Below are 19,009 nucleotides of genomic sequence, written 5' to 3'. Positions count from 1 at the left end.
TCAAAGGGAAGCTGTCTCATGCAAGCCACACTTCCATACCTGTTTCTTTGAAACCAAATAAACTGTTTGCTAATGCTGGAAGAAATGTGTAAGCCTATTACCCACGTATAAATCAGGAGATGTCATAAAACCTTCTGGTCCCTCTGGGCAAGCATCTGGGCACGTGGCAGCGTCTGGCTGGAGCCGAGAACGGCCACCCTTTCAGATAGGCACGCACTTGACAGCTCGCCACAGCTCCCATCACTTCCTGTGAATTAACTGCCCTGGGCCTGAGACACCCATTGATCTTAGCTCCTTATTCATCAGTCTACTCCTCTGTGCCCCCCTTGTCACATACTACTGCTTCAGAACAAATCACCCCACAACTTAGTGGCTTCAGATCGCCATTTTGTTTTGCTCGTGGTTTTGTGGATCTGGACTTTGGGGTGCTCTCAGCCGGGCAGTTCTCACCTGGGGACTGCCATGGGCTGCGGTCCTGTGAAGGTTCCCCTGGGACGGATGCACGGGGTGGTGTACGCTCACGGCTGCAGCTGATGCTGGCTGTTGGCTGGGGGCTCGGCTGGTCTTTCGACGGAAGTGCTACACATGGCCTCTCCAGCATGGCAGTCTCTGGGCAGTCAGACATCTTACATAGCTTAAGTTCCCCTAGAGCGAGCATCCCAAGAGAGCCAGAAGAAAGCTGGCTGGCCTTTTGTGATCCAGCCTTGGAGGTCAGGCAGTGTCACTTCTACCGCATTCTACGGGTCATAAGTGAGTCACTAAGGTCAGCCTAGATTCAAGGGGAAGAGACAGGGACCCCACTTTCTAAAGGGAAGAGTGTTGAAGAATTTGAAGACATGCTTTCAATCCTCCATAACCCTCAACACATTTGTTGGATGGATGGTTGAGTGGATGGATGCCAAATTGCTCCCCACCTATTCTGTCCTATGGGTACTTAGTTCTTTCTCTCCTGCCTCCTTCTCCTGCCCCACCACGACACCAGCTATCTGAGAATTGGCAGGGCAGAGCAGCCTGGTGGTGGAAGAGCCAGCTCGCTAACAACCCATGGCCTGCTGCCAGCCGCTGGGAAATGGTGGGGCCGGTCCCTAGCTAGTCCTGGGCTTCAGTTTCCCTGCTCAGATAACAAGGCGCTGGGCCACATCTCTCCAAGGCCCTCTCTGCTCTAACTTTAAGAACATCCAGACCTTCCTTCTTGCTTTCTGAGAAGGTGGCTGGGGGTGGAGTCCAGTCTCCCTCTGCAAGGAGGTTTGTTTCTAAATGACGTAAGCATGCACAATACATTCTGGTGTGAGAAATTCAAATAGTGCAGAAGTATGCAGAGTAGAGCGTGAACTTCCCTCCGACTTTCCTTTAGGCCCTGCCTCCCTTCGAAGGGGATCAGCCCCAGAGTGCAGTGACCACCCTCATGGCCCCTTTAAAAGCATCTAGTTTCCTGTACATTGCAGATGCAGAGATAGCTTTGCTGGGGATATGTGGTTTGCTTTTTCTTTAACATAAATGAGACCATACTGTTCACGTTGTTCCGCAACTTGCTCTTTTTCACTTAATTCTGCCTCTCTGGCATCTCTGAATAGAGATCACCCCCAAGTCTTTTGTACGCCTCCAGAACATACCACAGCAAGAACGCTCCACAGTCCATTTGCCCGTTCTGCTTATTGTCAGACATGTTGGTAGTTTCCAGTTTTCCATTATTCCATGCAATCTTGCAGTGGACATCCTCAGGCTGTGTTCAGCATCCCCGGGGCTTGCAGGGCTGCGCAACACTGCATCTCTGCCCAATGATGCCGAGAGGCTCCTTCCGGGCAAATCCAGTTCAATCCTGAGGGCAAGTCCGGAGCTGTGTGGCCTGGGACGCCTCACTTAGGCTCTCTGAGAACTCGCAGAGGAGCCGATGAACACAGCGACTGCCTCCTCCGGGCAGGCGGCCGCAGAGGCAGGAGGGCCCGGCCGCTGGCTGCTGCGCTCCCCGGTCCGGCTCTGGTGCGGTTATGTAAGTGGGCCGCTAATACTGCTTTCATTGTCGGTGGAACCCAAATTTAAAAAGGAAATTATTCTCCTGATGCTCAATTCGCCTAATCCCCATCTGTCTCTCCCATGGTCCCCTCCCCCCCCGCGCTCGCCGAGCGCTAGCATCTAAGGGCCTTGAACACGCTCCAGATTTCTAATTTAGTTTGCTTATGCAACCAAAAATATTATGGCCGCGGCTCCGGGGGGGGACTAAGTCTGTAATCTGGGCTCCAGGCACACTAAAAACGGCAGCGCCAGGGCCCCGCGCCGCTCGCGCGCGCACCACACGCCGGCTTTTTTTTGGTTCCTCCGAGGCGCCGGCCGCTCTGCAGCGGTGGGAGCCGCAGGAGGGAAAGGCCGCCGGGCCGCCCGGAGCGGGGAGGGCCGGGGACGCCCGGGAGGAAGGAGGGTAGCGCCGCGAGGGCCGGCCTGGGGCGCCCGCACACGCCGGGGGACGCTCTGGTCGCCGGCGCCTGGGTTCCTCTCGGAGCCTCAGCCTCCTCCCATTTCTTTTATTCTCCGGCTCTCGTTCCTTTGTGCCAGGAGCAGGAATCCGTCTTTCCCGCCTGTGCCCTTACCCAGAGATCTGTTGAAATATGTTTGCTGCACCATTGTTTATTCTGGAAGAGCGAAAAATTGGAAACAGCCCTTCTATCAATGGGGACCCATCTAGTGAATGAGGGGAACTTCGACACTCTGGGGTACTGTGTAGCTGATAAAAAATAATGGGTTGATCAGGATGGCTTGATGTGGATTCAATTAAATTAAAATTAAATTAAAAAAAAGGCAAGTCACAGAAAAAGAGAGTATGGTTTTAATTGTGTTTTTAAAAAATCATCAATGTGAAAATGGAAGGCTACAATGGACTGTAAGGTGGTCACCTCTGGCGAGTGGACTGAGATTGGGGATGGGGAGGGTGAAAGAGATTTTTGGGTTTCATCCTACTTCTGCATTTTTTTTTTTTTAATTTATTTTTTGCGGTACGCGGGCCTCTCACTGTTGTGGCCTCTCCCGCTGCGGAGCACAGGCTCCGGATGCGCAGGCTCAGCGGCCATGGCTCACGGGCCCAGCCGCTCCGTGGCATGCGGGATCTTCCCGGACCGGGGCACGAACCTGTGTCCCCTGCATTGGCAGGCGGACTCTCAACCGCTGCGCCACCAGGGAAGCCCTACTTCTGCATTTTTTCAATCATACAAAGAGACTATATTCATGTATTACTCCCATAGCTTTAATTTGCTTTCAATGTTACAGGGGAGCGGGAGAGAAGAGCAGGGAGCTTCCCTGACTCATAGTCTCTGGAAGCAGTGGTCAGATCAGGAGTGGGACTGACAGGAAGGCACCTGCTCTCTACCTGCCCCTGGTTGGGGCTTCAAGATGCAGGACTACTGTGCTTTGAGCTCTTGCTGCCAGAAGTCTTGGGGCTGAGGGCTGGATGGGCACCTGGCCTGGCAGGGCAAATGCTGAGGGGCAGAGCACTGGACTGGGAATCAGAAACTCGGCTTCTAGTCCTGAAGGTCTGGCTGGATGGCCCAGTCTCCCTTCTGCCCGCCACTCTGGCATCCGCTGCCCTGATGGCCAGGCCGGGGCTGGGTGCGAAGGTGTGGCGACCTGGTCACCAGCTCTGAGGCCTGGGGCCGAATGTGAGACCTCGGCCACTTCTGGAGAAGTGTCACCTGACTTGACTTCTCCGGGCAAGGCCAGGGCTCCCTGAGGCCCCAGATGCAGAGGGCAGCACGTGTTTCCCAGGCCTAAGACAGGCCCAGTCTGTGTCTGCACAACTAATCAGCCAGACAGTGGAGGCATCCACACCGTCACCCGAGGAGCAAGGAGGCTGCCTGCACACAACGGGGTGTCTCTACAGCGTGCTGCCGACGTCCCCAGGTGGGCACTGACTCCTCCAGTAAGGTGTTGTCGTTCCAAACCAGGAAGCCCTGTGTGGGACTAGCTTGATGAAGTGTCTTCACCTCATTCCTTCTTGAGGCCTTCCGTCTGCTCAGGCTCATGGAGACTCTTCACAAGGTGTAGTAAATGCAGCTTTCACCAAAAACAGGTGACTCGGGGGCCCTTTCCTTCCAGAGCCTCCCAGGGGCTCAGAGCGCTACACACCAATGAGCTAGTGAAGGCGGGAGACGGGTGGGAGGCGGCGGCCGGCACTGGCAGAGTTTGGGGAAACTTCAGATGAGCGTGATGAGGTACAGGGATGTGTGGAGGACATGGGGGCCCCCTCATCTGGGAGAGATGAAAACTAACGGTCCTGCCAACGGGGGGCACATCTGCCAGCGCAGGTGCAGGGAGCCAACGTTAATCTCTTTCCTCAGAGCTTGACCCCCTGCAAACGCACATCACAGGCTCACGTACAAGCCTGCGCTCACACAGCAGGCGTGCAGGCAGCACAGCTCCTCACACGAGCACACCCACTCGTGCACACTCCCACACACCCCCTCACATACAAGCAGGCTCACCGCACACGAGAAGAAGGGCACACGTCCGTGCACACTCCCAGTACACACCCACATAACCCCTCGTGCCCAGGCAAACACATGGGTGCTCACGCACAAGAAGACAAGCACACAAAAGACACCAAAGCACAAATAGGGGCACACACGTCCACACACATGCCAGCACCCACCCACGTACACACACGTGCAGGTGAACACGGATGCCAGCCCTCTGGAGCTGCTCAGGCGGGCGCACACAGAGGACACAGCTGCCTCTGCACACTCACGCCCTCATACACGTGGTGGCTTTTTTTTTTTTTTTTTGCGGTACGCGGGCCTCTCACTGTTGTGGCCTCTCCCGTTGCGGAGCACAGGCTCCGGACGCACAGGCTCAGCGGCCATGGCTCACGGACCCAGCCGCTCCGCGGCATGTGGGATCTTCCCGGACCGGGGCACGAACCCACGTCCCCTGCATCGGCAGGCGGACTCTCAACCACTGCGCCACCAGGGAAGCCCCACATGGTGGCTTTTAAGGCCATAGCAGGTTCCCTGCTTCTTCTTGCAAGTGGGGCCAGCGGGTGTGGAGTGAAATTGTGGTTTAGAGGGAAGCTGAAGGACTCCTAAAGTACATTTAGCAAAGCAGTTCACAGAGGCATATGTCCTTCGAGTATCTTTATCTTTAGCACTCATATGTCTAGCAGAGTCTGGGTGGCTCAGTATTGCTACCAGGAAGGAGGACAAGCGGCAGATGGCCTCTGGGTGCAGAGGAAGGATACCCCTTGCTCCTCGTCACCCTCCCCCCCACACACACCATAGTGTTCCCTCCCCCAGCCGACTGGGTTCCCCAGAAGCCTGCCCCCTTCCCACCAGGAAAACAGCCAGCAGGGCAGATTCTCCAGCCCCCACCCAGATGCCTGGAGAGAGGGTCAGCCAGCCCCGTGCCCCCCGCCTCAGGAGCTCAGGTCCCCAGAGCACTTGGGGCCATAACCATCAGCCTTGGGCCTGGGCTGTGGCTGACTGTGGGAGGCCTCTCCCCAGTTCCCCCAAATGTACGCATGGATGGTGTTTTCCACTACTCCTGAGCTGGCAGAAGGTCTGGGCATATGCCCCAACCCTCTGGCTGGTTGCAGACAAGCCAGTGGATTTCGAAAGCTATTTAATCCCCGGGTTCTGACACACCCAGTTCACCACCAAGCAGGATCTAGTGCCTACGGATCTGATGTCAGAGGGCGGCCCTGGCACAGCTCCATCCTTCCCGCCCACATGAGCGTGGCGGAGCCAACAGAGAGAAAGAAGAGCCCCAAAGCCTCACCTTGTGAATCACAACCATTTGCTTCACGCCAGGCCTGCAACATCAGCACCTTCTAAAAAATGATGCTGGAAAGGAATAAGAGCAGGAAAAAGAATCAGGGGCTATCAGGTGAGGACAGCAGATAAGCAAAGCATTACGACCTTGTGTTTATTTCAAAACAGTACTAAACGTATTTAGGCAGAGAAAAAACTGGAAAAACTAACAGTAATTATTTCTAGAAATTTATCATTCAACAAATATTTGTTGAGCACCTAGTATTTGTCACATTGTTTTAGGTGCTGGGGTTATAAGAGTGAAGAGACAAAACCCTTAGGGATCTTAGATTCCTGGGAGTTAACAGACAATAGCAAACACCTAAGCTCAATATATAGCATGTTAAACCGTGATAAGCGCCATGGGAAGAGGGCAAAGGAGAAGAGATATGGGTCACTGGGGAGCTGTAATTTTTAATAGATTTTACTTTTTAGAGCAGTTTTAGATTTATAGAAAAATTAAAATAGTACAGAGAGTTCCCCCAAATCCCTCCCCCTGTACACAGTTTCTCCTGTTATCGACATCTTAGAATGGTGCATTTGTAACGCTTGATTAATGAACCAATATTATTATTAACAAGTCTATTGTTTATTCAGATTTCCTTAGTCTACCTAATTTTCATTTTCTGTTCCAAGATCCCATCCAGGGCACCACATTATACTTAGTTGTTTTGTCTCCTTAGGCTCCTCTTGGCTACGACAGTTTCTTAGATTTTCTTTGTTTTTTTGCGGTACGCGGGACTCTCACTGTTGTGGCCTCTCCCGTTGCGGAGCACAGGCTCCGGACGCGCAGGCTCAGCGGCCATGGCTCACAGGCCCAACCGCTCCGCGGCACGTGGGATCCTCCCGGACCGGGGCACGAACCCGTGTCCCCTGCATCGGCAGGCGGACTCTCAACCACTGCGCCACCAGGGAAGCCCAGCTTTTCTTTGTTTTTGATGACCTCAACAAAACTAGGAAGTCCTGGTCAGGTATATTGTGTTGGAATTTGCCTAATATTTTCTCATGATCAGACCGGGCCTATGAGTTTCCAGGAACAAGATCACAGAGGTGAAGTGCTATTTTCATCACATGTCATATCAAGGGTACATGTTATCAACGTGATTTATGGCTCTTGATGTTGACCCTGTTCACCCGGCTGAAGCAGTATTTGGCAGGTTTCTCTACTCTCCCCTCCCCTCTTTCCATACTGACATCTTGGGAAAGAAGTCGCTTGGGAAGGAAGTGCGTGCAGCCCACACTGGAGTGAAAGTTATGCTCCACTGCCTCCATTTAGGGTGAAGTATCAACATAAATTATTTGGAATTCTTCCGCATGAGCGATTGGTCTCTTCTCACCCATTTATTAATTTACTCAACACATTTATAATGGACTCACAGATATTTATTCTACATTTGGGTTATAATCCAGTAATACTTTATTTTGTTGCTCAAATTGTTCCAGCTCTTTCACTAGCTCCTGTGGCCCATTGACATGCCCCCATCAATTTTTTTTTTTTTTTTTAGAACTTCCTTACTCTCTGGCACAAGAAGATGCTCCAGGCTTATCTTATGTACTTCCTGCCCCAGTCCTAGAATCAGCCATCTCTCCAAGAAACCCTGGATCCTTTTATTGTAGAATGGTACTAGAAACCAAGATCTGGGTACTAGGTGTGCTCTGTAATTTTTAATATGATGGTTAATGAAAGCTTCTCAGAGAAGGTAATATGTGAGTGAAGGCCTGAAGAAGGTGAGAACAAACCATAGAAATACTGGGGGAGGATCACTCCAGGAAGAGGAAGACTGCAAGTGCAAAGGCCCTGAGGCAGGCGTGTGCATAGTATATGCAAGGAACAAGGAAGCTAGTGTGGCTGCAGCCAGATGTGGGAGAGGTGGGGGAGGTGTAGATAGAATAGAGCTATCACGAAGGGCTGTGGCTTTCCTCAGATTGACAGGGGAGCAGACGGACAAAATGATCTACTTTGATGGTGGTTTTTTTTTTTTTGACACACCACGCGGCATGAGGGGTCTTAGTTCCTGACCAGGGATTGAACCTGTGCCACCTGCAGTGGAAGTGCAGAGTCCTAACCCCTGGACAGCCAGGGAGTCCCCCTAAGTTATTTCTTAATAAAATCCCTCTGGCTATTACGTCAGGAATAGAATGAAGGGGATGAGCAGATATCATTGTAGGAATCCAACGAGCAATGATGTTGGCTTAGATCAGGTTGAAGCAATGGAGGTGGGGTAAGGGGCTGAAACTCCGAGGCAGAGCTGACAGTGTTTTCTGACAGACTGGATGCTGGGCGAGAGCTGGGAGCCTGATCATCTGGAAGGAGGCCGTTGTGACTTGTCCCATTTCGGGAAGACTGGAGGAGCTGCAGTTTTGGCAGGGTTCAGGAGCTCACCTTTTGGACACATTAGTTTAAGACGCCCACCGTTCATCCAGTCTGGAGCTCGGGGGAAGGGTGGGCTGGAGATATGAGATGAGAACAAGGCCCAGGTGAGAGCCAGGTCTCCAGCCTCCCGGCCCAGCACTGAGATGCCTGTTGATTTTAGCCAGTTGGAGCCTCAAGGCCATGGGCTTAGGCCTGTTCCGGGCCGATGGCACTCAGCCCAAGCTGAACGCAGGACCAGGAGCCAGCCCTCTACCATGCAGGGGCGGAGGAGCCCCTGAGGGAAGTGGCCCCAGGTCTGGGGGAGGGCTCGGTCGGTTCCCAGAGAACCCTTGGCTTTGCTTTAGACCAGGATTTACCACGCACAGCTGGGGCTCAGGGCATGGAAATGCTCCAAGTGGGGGTGGGCTTTCTCTCTAGCTGGGTGCTTCCCAGGGTGGGACTTGGGAACCACATTTACTTTTTCCTCAGCACCCAGCCTCTGGGCCCCAAGCCAGTCATCAGGTCTGCCAAGTGAATGAAGGACATACTCTGGTGGGCAGCATCTCTGGTCTGTGGGCCGGAGGTCACTGGAGCCCTGAAACAGGAGGGATGGAGGAAGGGAGAGAAGGCGGTAGGTAGAAGAGGGGTGAGGTGAGGGGATAGGAGACAGGGGGAGGGAGGGGGCGGGGAGGGTCCTAGACACGGGGTGGGGGTGGTGGGAGAAGGAGAAGAGAGGGGACACAGGGGAGGCCAGCAGCCCTGGGCCTCAGGACTCCGAAGCCTGGGGAGTGGGCAATGGCCAGGAGCCCTTCTTGCCTTCTCCCTTTCTCTCACCCACCCTCCTACCCGTCAGCAGATGCTGTGGGCTTCACCCACGGCTGGACACACAGTCAGACCAGCCCTCCCCCGACTGACGGTCTCCACCCTGTCCAGGCCACCACTTTCTCCTATTTGCGCCTCTCTAAGAGCTTCCTCCTGCTTTTGCTTCTACAGTCTGTTCTCCTCAGAGCAGCCAGAGCTCTGCTTCTAAAACAAAAACAAGGTCAGGCCATCCCTTCAAAAATCCTGGAACGGAGAGGCCTCCCCCTGGCCCTGCTCCACCTGCCTCCACCCTCCCGGCCTCCCTCCAGGCCTCTCACACTGGCCTCCCCAGTGCCCCTGACACCCCAGGCCGTGCCTGCCTTGGGGCATCTGCACTGGTGGTGGCCTCTGCCCGCCCGACCACTTTCCCACGTGCCTTATCCCCTCATTCTCTTCAGGTCTCAGTTCAGATGTCACCTCAGGCCTTCCCTGGGCACCCACTACCACTGCTTCTCACTACTCCCTTACCCAGCTTAGTTTTTCTTAATACTTATCACCGGTTCCTATATATATTTACATTTAAGATTTCCCCCATGAGAACTGTTTTGCCGCCAGTGTGTCCCCAGCACCTGGAACAACTCCCAGACAGGTAGGCACTACATAATATTTGTCAAATAAACTAATGGCCACCTCTCCCCTCAAGAGTCCCCCAGGGCTGGCGCAGGCCATCCTCATCGGGTCTGACCACTTGGCTCTCAGAAGTTCTTAGACCCTAAAGATGGGAAGGGAATGCACCAGAACTGCAACAGAGCCAATCGCACCCTCCTGCAAATCTGCAATTCCACGTGAGGCTGAAAGCTCACACCTTCCCAGAGCCTCCTCCTCCCCTAAGCCTTCCAGCCAGCCAGGCCCCAGAGCCTACAGGTCACCTCCGAGGCACCTCGTCAGTCCCGCTCTTGTCCGGCCCCATTGCCCCCTTGCTCATCAGCTCAAAGCCTCAAAGCTCGCACAGGAATCCAGAGTGGTCTTGCTAACAAGCGCGTCAGGCCTGTTCCCTGCCCCTGCTTAAACTCCTTCTGTGGTCCTCAGGATAAAGTCCAAAGTCCGGATGCCTCTGCCTCTAGCCCCACCTCCTCTCCAGCCGCCGCCCCCACCCCCACCCCCGACCTGGGCTCTCCTTCCTTTGAGCTCCTGTGGGGGATCGGCCCCATGGTGCCCTCCCAGCCCCCCTTCCTCTCCACAACCCTCTTCAGTGACTGCAGGTAGTGGTGTAACTGTCATCCTGCCTTCCCACTTTGAGTTCTCAGGGCTCTGTCTTGAGTCCTGTTTGCACGGCAAGCTGGCTGACCTGTTTGGATGTTTGCTGAGAGCGGCTGTGATGGGTGAGGGGGGCGGTGGAGGGGAGACCATGGAAGGAGGAGACCAGGACGGGTGCCGAGGCCCCTGGTCTATCCCTTGGCGTCCCCACTGCTGACCTGGTGTCAGACCCTAGGCTCCGTGGGCAGGACTGGGTCTCTCTGCTCCAGGGCCTGACATGGAAGAGGCCCTTAGGAAACATCCATTAACGTCTGGCTGAATGGTTGACTCCAAGGAGTGGCTTGGAGTGATTTCTTCTTTTCTATGTTTCTGTATTTTCCAATTTTTATAAATAAGGTACATCCCTCAATGTTTAGAATGAAAAACAGAAACTAACCTTGAAAAATCATTCTTATGAAAATGTTGACTAAAAAGTAACACTTCCCGTATCTTCCAAAGCTGAAGAGACGCACACCCCTTGCCCTGCCATCCCTCCTGTGGGCACATACCCAACGGAGATGCGGTCCTGTAGTCACAATAGATCAAGACTAGAGTGTTCATGGCAGCTGGGAACTGGAACCTACCCAAACGTCCACCAGCCGTAGCATGGGTGAAAGCGCTGTGATGGGGTCACTTGGTGCTGAGCTACCAGCCATGAGGACTTAACAAGACTTAAATGAAACATAATGTTGGGCAAAAGAAACTAGACACAAAAGAGCACATGCCGTATGGCTCCATGTCTGGACAGTTAGCGTGGACAGTTTAGAAGCAGGCGTAGGGGGTTAGCGTAACTCTGGGGCTAGTGAGTGAAGGTGTCCTGAGGGGCTCTGGGCGCTGGTGAGGCGCTGTTGTTTGATCTGAGCGCTGGCTCCGTAGGCATGTTCAGCTTGCGCTAATTCATCCAGTTGTACACTTTTGAGCTTTACAATTTTCTTATGTATGTTTAACTCCAGAAAAAATGTTAAGGAAAGAAAACGGCATGCATCCTGGAATGAGTTAAATCTGCCTCTCTTTTCTGTCCAAAGGGGGGCAGAGTGCAGGTGTCCAGGGTCCCTGGTGTACTGGCCTCACCGCTGCCTCCAGAGTTCCCCTCCAGTCTCTGAGACACCCGACCCCGAGACTCAGATTCTGTTTCCATCAAGCCTAGGGGATGCTCTCCAGAGCTCTGGGGTCAATTCCCACCATCACAATTTAGGACTGAGAAGCAGGGCTCTGGGGGGCTACAGGCTGTCCCTCCCTGGCTGGGTTACTCTGGGCCTCCCTGCCACCAGCCACCAGCCACCAGCTGTGAAGCAGGGCGGGGACTGGGGGCTGGGGGCAGGGGGCATGCTCTGGGTGGGAGGGCAGAACACAGCACAGGCCGCCTGGGTCCTTGAGTCCTGTCTGGCAGCCTCGTGGCACCCTCCCATCCCTGTAGGGCAGCCTGGCAGGAGCGGCTGTCACACTTCAGTGCCTCCCTCGCAACCCCCATCTCCCGCAGAGGACAGGGAGCAGGGCACCTGCTTCGCTGCACCCAAGGGCAAGGGAAGCCCAGGGACCTCATCTGACCTTGTACTTAGCCCCCAGAGGTCACCACAGCGGGGCTCTAGGGGCTCAGGTCGCCACAGTCAGGACGGGGGAGGGCAGTAACCAGTCCTAGCGGAGCAGCAGCCGGGGGAGGGGCGGGGATCCAGCGCTGCCCTCCGCCATGGCCGCCAGTGAGGTTATAAATAACCACCGCGGGTCGCGTTACCTCCTGACCTCCAGCTGGAGCCCAGCGATCCGCAGTGATTAGCATCTCCTCGCTCGCCGCCCACTGCGAACAAATACCCCTCTGTGTGCCTCCCGGGCGCCGGGCCTCACCGCGGGGGCCGCAGGAAGCAGGATGTTGGCCCGGAGTCAGGCACCCCAGGCTCCCCCCGCCTCCCCGGCCTGGGTCTGCCCACAGGGGTACCCCCTTCAAAGCCAGTGGGAAGGAGGCAGCACTGGTGACTGGCCCCCCTCCTCCCAAACGTTTCCGGAGTCACACAAGACAAACAGCATTCTCCCCAGCAGGGCCCCACCTTCCTAGATGGCAGCCGAAGCTCAGAGGGGGATGTGACTGGTCCAGGGTCACACAGCCATACGTGGCTGACAGGGAAGCACCCAGATGTCAGACGTCCTAATTTTGACCCTGAGTAGCCATTGTAAAAGGAGGTTGGGGATGGGGAGATTGGCCTATTCATTCAACACATTTTTGCTGAGCATTTACTAGGTGCCAGGTGCCGTTCCAGGCAGAAACCCTTACCCTTGTGGAGCGGTAGTCTAGGCGACGGGGTCACTGACTCCCTGGAGCCTGGGGTCTCTTGATGGAGCCGTAGTCCAGGCAGCTGCTGAGGGTCTTGAGGCCCAGGGAGGGAGACTGGGTCAGGGAGTGAGAGGGCCAGGCTGAGGGTGCTGTGGGACTGCAGGTGGCCAAGGCCAAGTGAGTGTAACATCCCAAGCTAGGAAGGATTTGTCTCATTAGTGGGCGCCCTCCCCCACACCGCTTCAAATGACCTTGCACCCAGGGCAGAGGGTGAGGTCTCACACAGCGCCCAGTCACGGTGGTCGTCCTGGCGGAAGCCACAGGACTGGGGCTAGCTGAGGAGCTGGCTCTGCCCGGTGCAGAGAGGAACTGAGTCAGGAGGTTTGAAGAGGCCAGCAGTGAGGGAGGGGGTGGTTCTGGATGCTTCCTTCCTTTTCTGCCATGCTCGCAGACACTTGGAAGCACTTGCAAGAACTTGGGCTGTGTGGCTTCACCATCTCCTTGCCCTCTCTGGGCCACAATTTCCACAGGTAGGAATGAAAGGGTCTGGCTGCCTGGGGTCCTGTTCTAGGGACTCAGAGATCCTCCGCTCCGAGTCAGGCTCAGCCTGCGCGTGTTCCCCTTGCCCGATGAAGCGCAGGGCAGAGGCCAGCGGAGGCGTCGGGCGTGGCCAAGTGGCCACGGGTGGCCAGTGCTGGCCAGCCCCCCCCACCATGTGTGCAGAAGTACCGTGCACACGTTGCCTGTGTGAGCGTGCGGGACATGCCTGCAGCTGCGTGCGTGGGAGTGTGCCTGGCGGGCCGGTGGCTGTGTGAAGCACGTGCGCAGAAGGGTGTGGATGTCCTGGTGTGTGGATATCACTGTTTGCATGGGGGAGGAGATGGGATAGCGTGTGTGCGAGTGCGGAGTGTGTGGGGTCCCTCGTGTCGGTCCAGGTGTGCACACGGAGGGCAGTGTGTGTCTTGGCCGGACTTAGCTTGAGGCGCGGGATGAAAGCCTGGCGGGCGCTCCCTCACTCTGCAAACTCCCTCTGCCCACATGGTCAGCCTGTGGCCGATGGGCCCTGACCAGTCAATGAACTCAGGGTCTGGAAGAGTCAGCAGCTTTTCCAACCTCTTTGCCAAATGAGATGTCAGCACAGAGGCAGGGGTAGGGGTACAGGCTGGGGAAGGTGGCAATGACTTCATGACAACTGGCTGCTGGGGAGGGGGTGGGGAGCTGGACCTGGCTGGAGTGAGGAAACCTGCCCCACTGGCCCCTGTTTGGAGCAAGGCCTGGGGACCCACTCTGGGTGGGAGCAGCGGCCCAGCCCCAGGCTCACACTTCTTGGGGACCCCTTGGTTCCCTTTGTGGGGGGCGTGGTTATGCCAGGGTCTCCCAGGAAGGCGGGGAGGGGCACCCTGGAGCACTGAGCACCTTCCAGGGGCTTTCACAAGCCATCCCATGAGCTTACAGCAACCCCATGAGGCAAGGACTCTTATTCCTCTCTTGCAGATGAGGAAACGGAGGCTCAGAGAGGCAAAGGGATGGAAGTATCTGAAGCCATGCAGCTAGAGTAAGTGGTGGAAGTGGCCTAGAAACGTGGGTCGGTGTGTCTCCCACTCCACCCCACCGTGACGCGGGACGGCGGCAGGGGTAGCCCTTCAAACTGCTCCTCTGTGAAGGCCTTGAAGTTTAGGCATTGGACCTTCTCTGAATCCTCAGACCCTCCACATACTTCTCTACAATTTGGGGGACAGTGGACATCACTCACCATGCAGTGGGGCCACCACAAGTACTCAGAAGCCTTTCTCTAAGCACAGGTGGGAGGCTGGGCCCTATTGTGAGGACAGTGCCTTGGTCCAGGGATCAAGGCCTGGACTCACAGGGATCAGGCTCGTGCTGCTCCTTTGTGGGGTTAGAGGGGCCCCAAGATCACAGACCCAGGGGTGCGTGTGAGTAGCATCTTTGCACCCAGAAGCTGAGATCACGTTTGGGGTGCTGTTTCTTCAGCCATTGACTAGTTTCTCGTAATAATAATAAAAACTACCCCTGCCTACGCCTTATAGTTCATAAAGTACTTTCACAAGCATTCTCTCATTTAGTCCTTACACCTGCCCTGTGATGAGGAGTTAATATGCCCATTTTTTGGAACCAGAAACTGAAGCACAGGAGGTTCTGGGACTAGTCTCAGCTCTCATGGCCAGGAAGTAGCAGCCACCCAGCCTTCCTGACCCCTGCCCAGACCCGCTCCTTCCACAGCAGCAGCCCTTCCCAGAGGAGCCCTTCCCAGAGGAGCACAGGAGGTTCTGGGACTAGTCTCAGCTCTCATGGCCAGGAAGTAGCAGCCACCCAGCCTTCCTGACCCCTGCCCAGACCCGCTCCTTCCACAGCAGCAGCCCTTCCCAGAGGAGCGTGGTGATCATCCGACTTCTCCAGGGGCAAGCCTGCCCCATTCCCCGCACTGAGACCAGACAATGTGCTCTTTTCATCTGGGGCTGTGTGAGGACTGGTCCCCGCCCTCCGCTCCTGCAAATACTGGGGGCTGGGATGGTGGGGACGATGTAGAGAAGCCAAAGTGACTGCTGCAGAAGAGAGCTGGAAATAGGTGCTGGGGAGGGGTCCCCACTGCCCTCGGCATTGGGCCCAGCAGAGGGGTGGCAAGGACCAGCGGCTCCTGGAACATGAGCCCTGTACCAGCTGTTGCCATGTTCCCGTCTGCTTGTGGCAAAATGAGAAAAATAAGGACAATACAGTGGGGTTTTCATACAGGTCAACCTACTCAATCTGAAGGACTGTCCTCTTACCTGAGTTGTGTATTTTCGTGTGTATGTGTTTGTCTGTGTGTTTAAAAGGACTTTTCCTTTGACATTTCCTTTTAATGTCCTTAACTCAGCAAAATGAAAAACTGGTGACCATGTTAGAATCTAAATTGTTGTTTTGGAAATATTAGTGATCTGAGAAATCCTAAGACTGGGAGCCACTGAGCCAACTCCTAGTTTTTGGTGGGACCTGGCATAGAAGCTGTTTTTTAGTTGAGGGATGATATCTGAACAGCTGGAAAAGCCCAAGGGGCAGAAGGGGCTCGGCGGGGTTCCTGCCCAGACTCAGCCCCACAGCCCCCGAGCCCAGGTGTCCCCAGGAAGCCTGAGCGGAAGGAACATTTGTGTGACGCACAGGGAATTCTGAGAAAGGCCTCAGGGCTAATTCTCCATGCCACACGCCCTCAGCTTCTTCTGTGGTCCAGAGGCAGGCACAGACGCTCCCCTAAACCTCACCCCTGCCTTCCCCGGCCGTCTCAAGGCAGGCTTCAAAATAGCACAAGCCCTGGAGGAGACGTCATGGGTCAGGCTGGCTGCCTGCCCCTCAGAGAGGGCACATTGGTAATGTCAAGGCCAAATATAGAGGGACCCAGGACACCGATGGGGGACTCCGGGCCTGGGGAGCTGCACCAGCTTCGAGATGCCTACCCTACCCCACCCGCGCCGAGCCCTGTACCCGCTAAACCCAGGCAGCTGGGAGGCAGTGCCTCCTGGCCTGGCCGAGGCCCAGGGACATGTCCTAACAAGTCCTGACTGGAGCTGGAAGGGCGCTGGCCTGGGCTGGGTGTGAGCGCGGGGGACAGCCTCCGTCTGGGGTCTCTCGGTGCTTTTATAGGCATCATTTCCCACAGGCTGTGCCTGAGATCAGGTGACTCAGGGGAGAGAGGAAGTGGGTGCTCCCAGGTGGGAGCACTCCTGCCCTCCTTTCTTCCCAGCTTCCTAAGGAGACCAAGGCCATAAATCCAGGGGTGGGAGGCAGAGAAGAGGGCAGGCAGCCAGGCCAAACCCCAATAAACTGCTTGGCTCAGTCGAACTGCAAATAATTAGTCCTGATCGCCAAGGTTGCCTCCACCCTCCACTCTCGGGAATTAAAAGTCAAAGGGCAGAGCTGCTGACGCAAATGTCAGGGGAGACGGGTGCTTTGGAACAGCTGGGATCCTGCTTCCCGGGCTCTGCCACCCCAGTGCCCTGGGCACGGCGTCCTCCAGGCCAGGGCCCGAGAGCCCAGTGTCCTCGCAGGGAAGGGGGTCCACTGCCTCTCCCTCTTACTGGTTCTAAGGTGAACCATATTTGACTGGAGGTTAATCAGAAATTCCCATGAGGGCTTCCCTGGTGGCGCAGTGGTTGAGAATCTGCCTGCCAATGCAGGGGACACGGGTTCGAGCCCTGGTCTGGGAAGATCCCACATGCCGCGGAGCAACGGGGCCCGTGAGCCACAACTACTGAGCCTGCGCGTCTGGAGCCTGTGCTCCGCAACAAGAGAGGTCGCGACAGGGAAAGGCCCGCGCACCACGATGAAGAGTGGCCCCCGCTCGCCGCAACTAGAGAAAGCCCTCGCACAGAAACGAAGACCCAGCGCAGCCAAAAAGAAAGAAAGAAAGAAAGAAAGAAAGAAAAAGAAAGAAAAGAAATCCCCATGACATGGCATTGCCGATGCCTGGGGGCCTGGGGCGAAGCAGCGGCTCAGCATCTTGTGAGCCCCTCTCCCTCCCACGCCTAAAAGAGAGGACGAGAACTCCGCCCTCTCTACCGGGGGTGGGGGTGGGGCGGCTCCCTGAAACCCGATGTGCGTCCCGCCAGGTCCACCCTGCAGCGGGCAAGCCCTGGGCAGCTGCACCGTGGTCTGTGCACCAGTGGTGACCCCCAGTGGTTAGTGTGGAACTTAAACTTGGGCTACTGCAGACCCAACCCTGAGCCTCAGCCCAGAGCAGTGGCTGGGGAACTCCGGGGTGTGCAAGGTTTAGGGATTTGATTTTGGTAAGAGGGCTGCTGGCATTTGGAAGTATTTTTGGATGATTTTTCTTAATTGAACTGTGGCTGGATCTAGGCCTAGGTCCCACTGTTGGCGAATCAGCTTCAACGTGTCTAAGAATGCATTCATCTGTTAGCCCTGAAACTGCTCCCCCTCACTTCCCTGTTTCTATTATAGCATCACCACCCTCCCAGTCCCTCAGGCGCTGAACCTCGAGCCTCCGAGTCATCTTCCACTCCTCCCCACACTGGCCTGGGTGCCTGGTCCTGCCCCTCCTCACTCTGCAGGTCACCCTTAACACCCTTTTCCCCCAGTACTCACGGCCGCTGCCCCAGTTAGTCAGCCTATCGCCCGAGCTGTTGCCATCCTCAACAACGCCTCTGGGTCAGACCTGGGTATGTGACTGGTCCTCCACTTACCTGCTGTGTGACCTTGGGCAAGTTACTTACCTTCTCTGAGCTCAGCTTCCTCAGTTGTAAAATGAGGATAATAATGACAGTCCCCACCTCACAGAGCATGGCAGAAATTAGACGACAGAATGTACATAAAGAGCCTATCACATGGGAAATGCTCAGTGCATGTGAATTATTAGAGAGCATCCACCCAGTCCAACTTCTCCAGTTTAAACAAGTAAACTGAGGTCAGAGGCTGGAATGAGAGCTAACGTCTGGCATTGAGTTCCAAGTGCCTTTACAGCACGCTCCAGTGCAGGGCGAGTAGAGGTTCCTGGAGTCTTGAAGCTCCTCTCCACCCCCGCCCCCATCATCGTGTTCTAAACCCACAACCAAAGGCCACCTTCTGAGTTCACTGGACCCACCTGCCTCCTTCAGGGGCAGGTATGCCTGGTAAGAGTTGAGGTCACTCAGCCATAGCAAATATTTTCTGGGATGAGACAACCACAGATCATGTCCAGTGGCTGTGAGTCAGGGTGACCCATCTACAAGGTGCTGAGTGAGGTCCGGCACGTTGACCTGGCCTCCTTGGGGCTGCTGGACATGCAGGGCTGTGGCCATACAGCAGAGGTCAGAGGAGGGCAGGCTCCTACTCTTGCAACCCCGCCCTCACGTCCCTCTGCCGACTCACACCCACCCCACCTCCAGGCCTCGGGACTTCGCTTGGGGGTCAGAGGGAGGGCAGGCTGATTCAGCCAGCTTCCCATCTCGGCACAAATGGGCACCCGGCAACCACAGCCTCATTGAAATTGAAAGTGGGAGCCTTGTTCTGGGAAGAGATTTTCAAAGGGACTTTTAAATTTTTTTATAAATTTATTTATTTTGGCTGTGTTGGGTCTTTGTTGCTGCGCGCAGGCTTTCTCTAGTTGCTGCGAGTGGGGGCTACTCTTCATTGTGGTGCGCGGGCTTCTCACTGCGGTGGCGTCTCTTGTTGTGGAGCACGGGCTCTAGGTGCGGGGGCTTTAGTAGTTGCAGCACTCGGGCTCAGTAGTTGTGGTGCCTGGGCTTAGTCCACGGCCTGTGGGATCTTCCGGGACCAGGGCTCGAACCCTTGTCCCCTGCATTGGCAGGCAGATTCTTAACCACTGTGCCACCAGGGAAGTCCCTCAAAGGGGGACTTTTCCCCACAAAGAAACAGCAGCAAGAAAAGCAGATGACCCAGGTTCAAACGTGGGCCTATCCTAGGGCCCTTGGACACCTACTGTCTAAGACAGTGGCTCTGGAAGAGGGATAGTTTTGTTCCCGAGGACATCTGGCAATGCCTGGAGACAGTTTTGGT

General features: G+C 55.5%; 2 long non-coding RNA genes across 4 annotated transcripts; one reads left to right on the top strand and one right to left on the bottom strand.

The window, feature by feature from the left end:
* Positions 1-1,851: 1,851 nt before the first annotated feature.
* On the top strand, positions 1,852-11,214 carry LOC132511119 (uncharacterized). Its single transcript, XR_009537524.1, has 3 exons — positions 1,852-1,990; positions 9,528-9,592; positions 10,699-11,214. It is a non-coding gene; the product is annotated as an uncharacterized LOC132511119 (long non-coding RNA).
* Positions 5,446-12,082, bottom strand: LOC132511120 (uncharacterized). 3 transcript variants are annotated; one of them, XR_009537527.1, is made up of 4 exons: positions 11,972-12,082; positions 8,621-8,737; positions 8,173-8,237; positions 5,446-5,822 (listed from the first exon to the last, which is right to left on the bottom strand). It is a non-coding gene; the product is annotated as an uncharacterized LOC132511120 (long non-coding RNA). The 3 variants fall into 3 exon arrangements; XR_009537525.1 differs by lacking the exon at positions 5,446-5,822 and having other exon boundaries at positions 6,611-8,237; XR_009537526.1 differs by lacking the exon at positions 5,446-5,822 and having other exon boundaries at positions 6,611-8,237; positions 11,980-12,057.
* Between the last annotated feature and the right edge of the window lie 6,927 nt (positions 12,083-19,009).

Source organism: Lagenorhynchus albirostris, chromosome 20 (assembly GCF_949774975.1).
Source record: "Lagenorhynchus albirostris chromosome 20, mLagAlb1.1, whole genome shotgun sequence".
Lineage (NCBI taxonomy): Eukaryota > Metazoa > Chordata > Mammalia > Artiodactyla > Delphinidae > Lagenorhynchus > Lagenorhynchus albirostris.
This window is presented reverse-complemented; position numbering and strand designations above follow the sequence as displayed.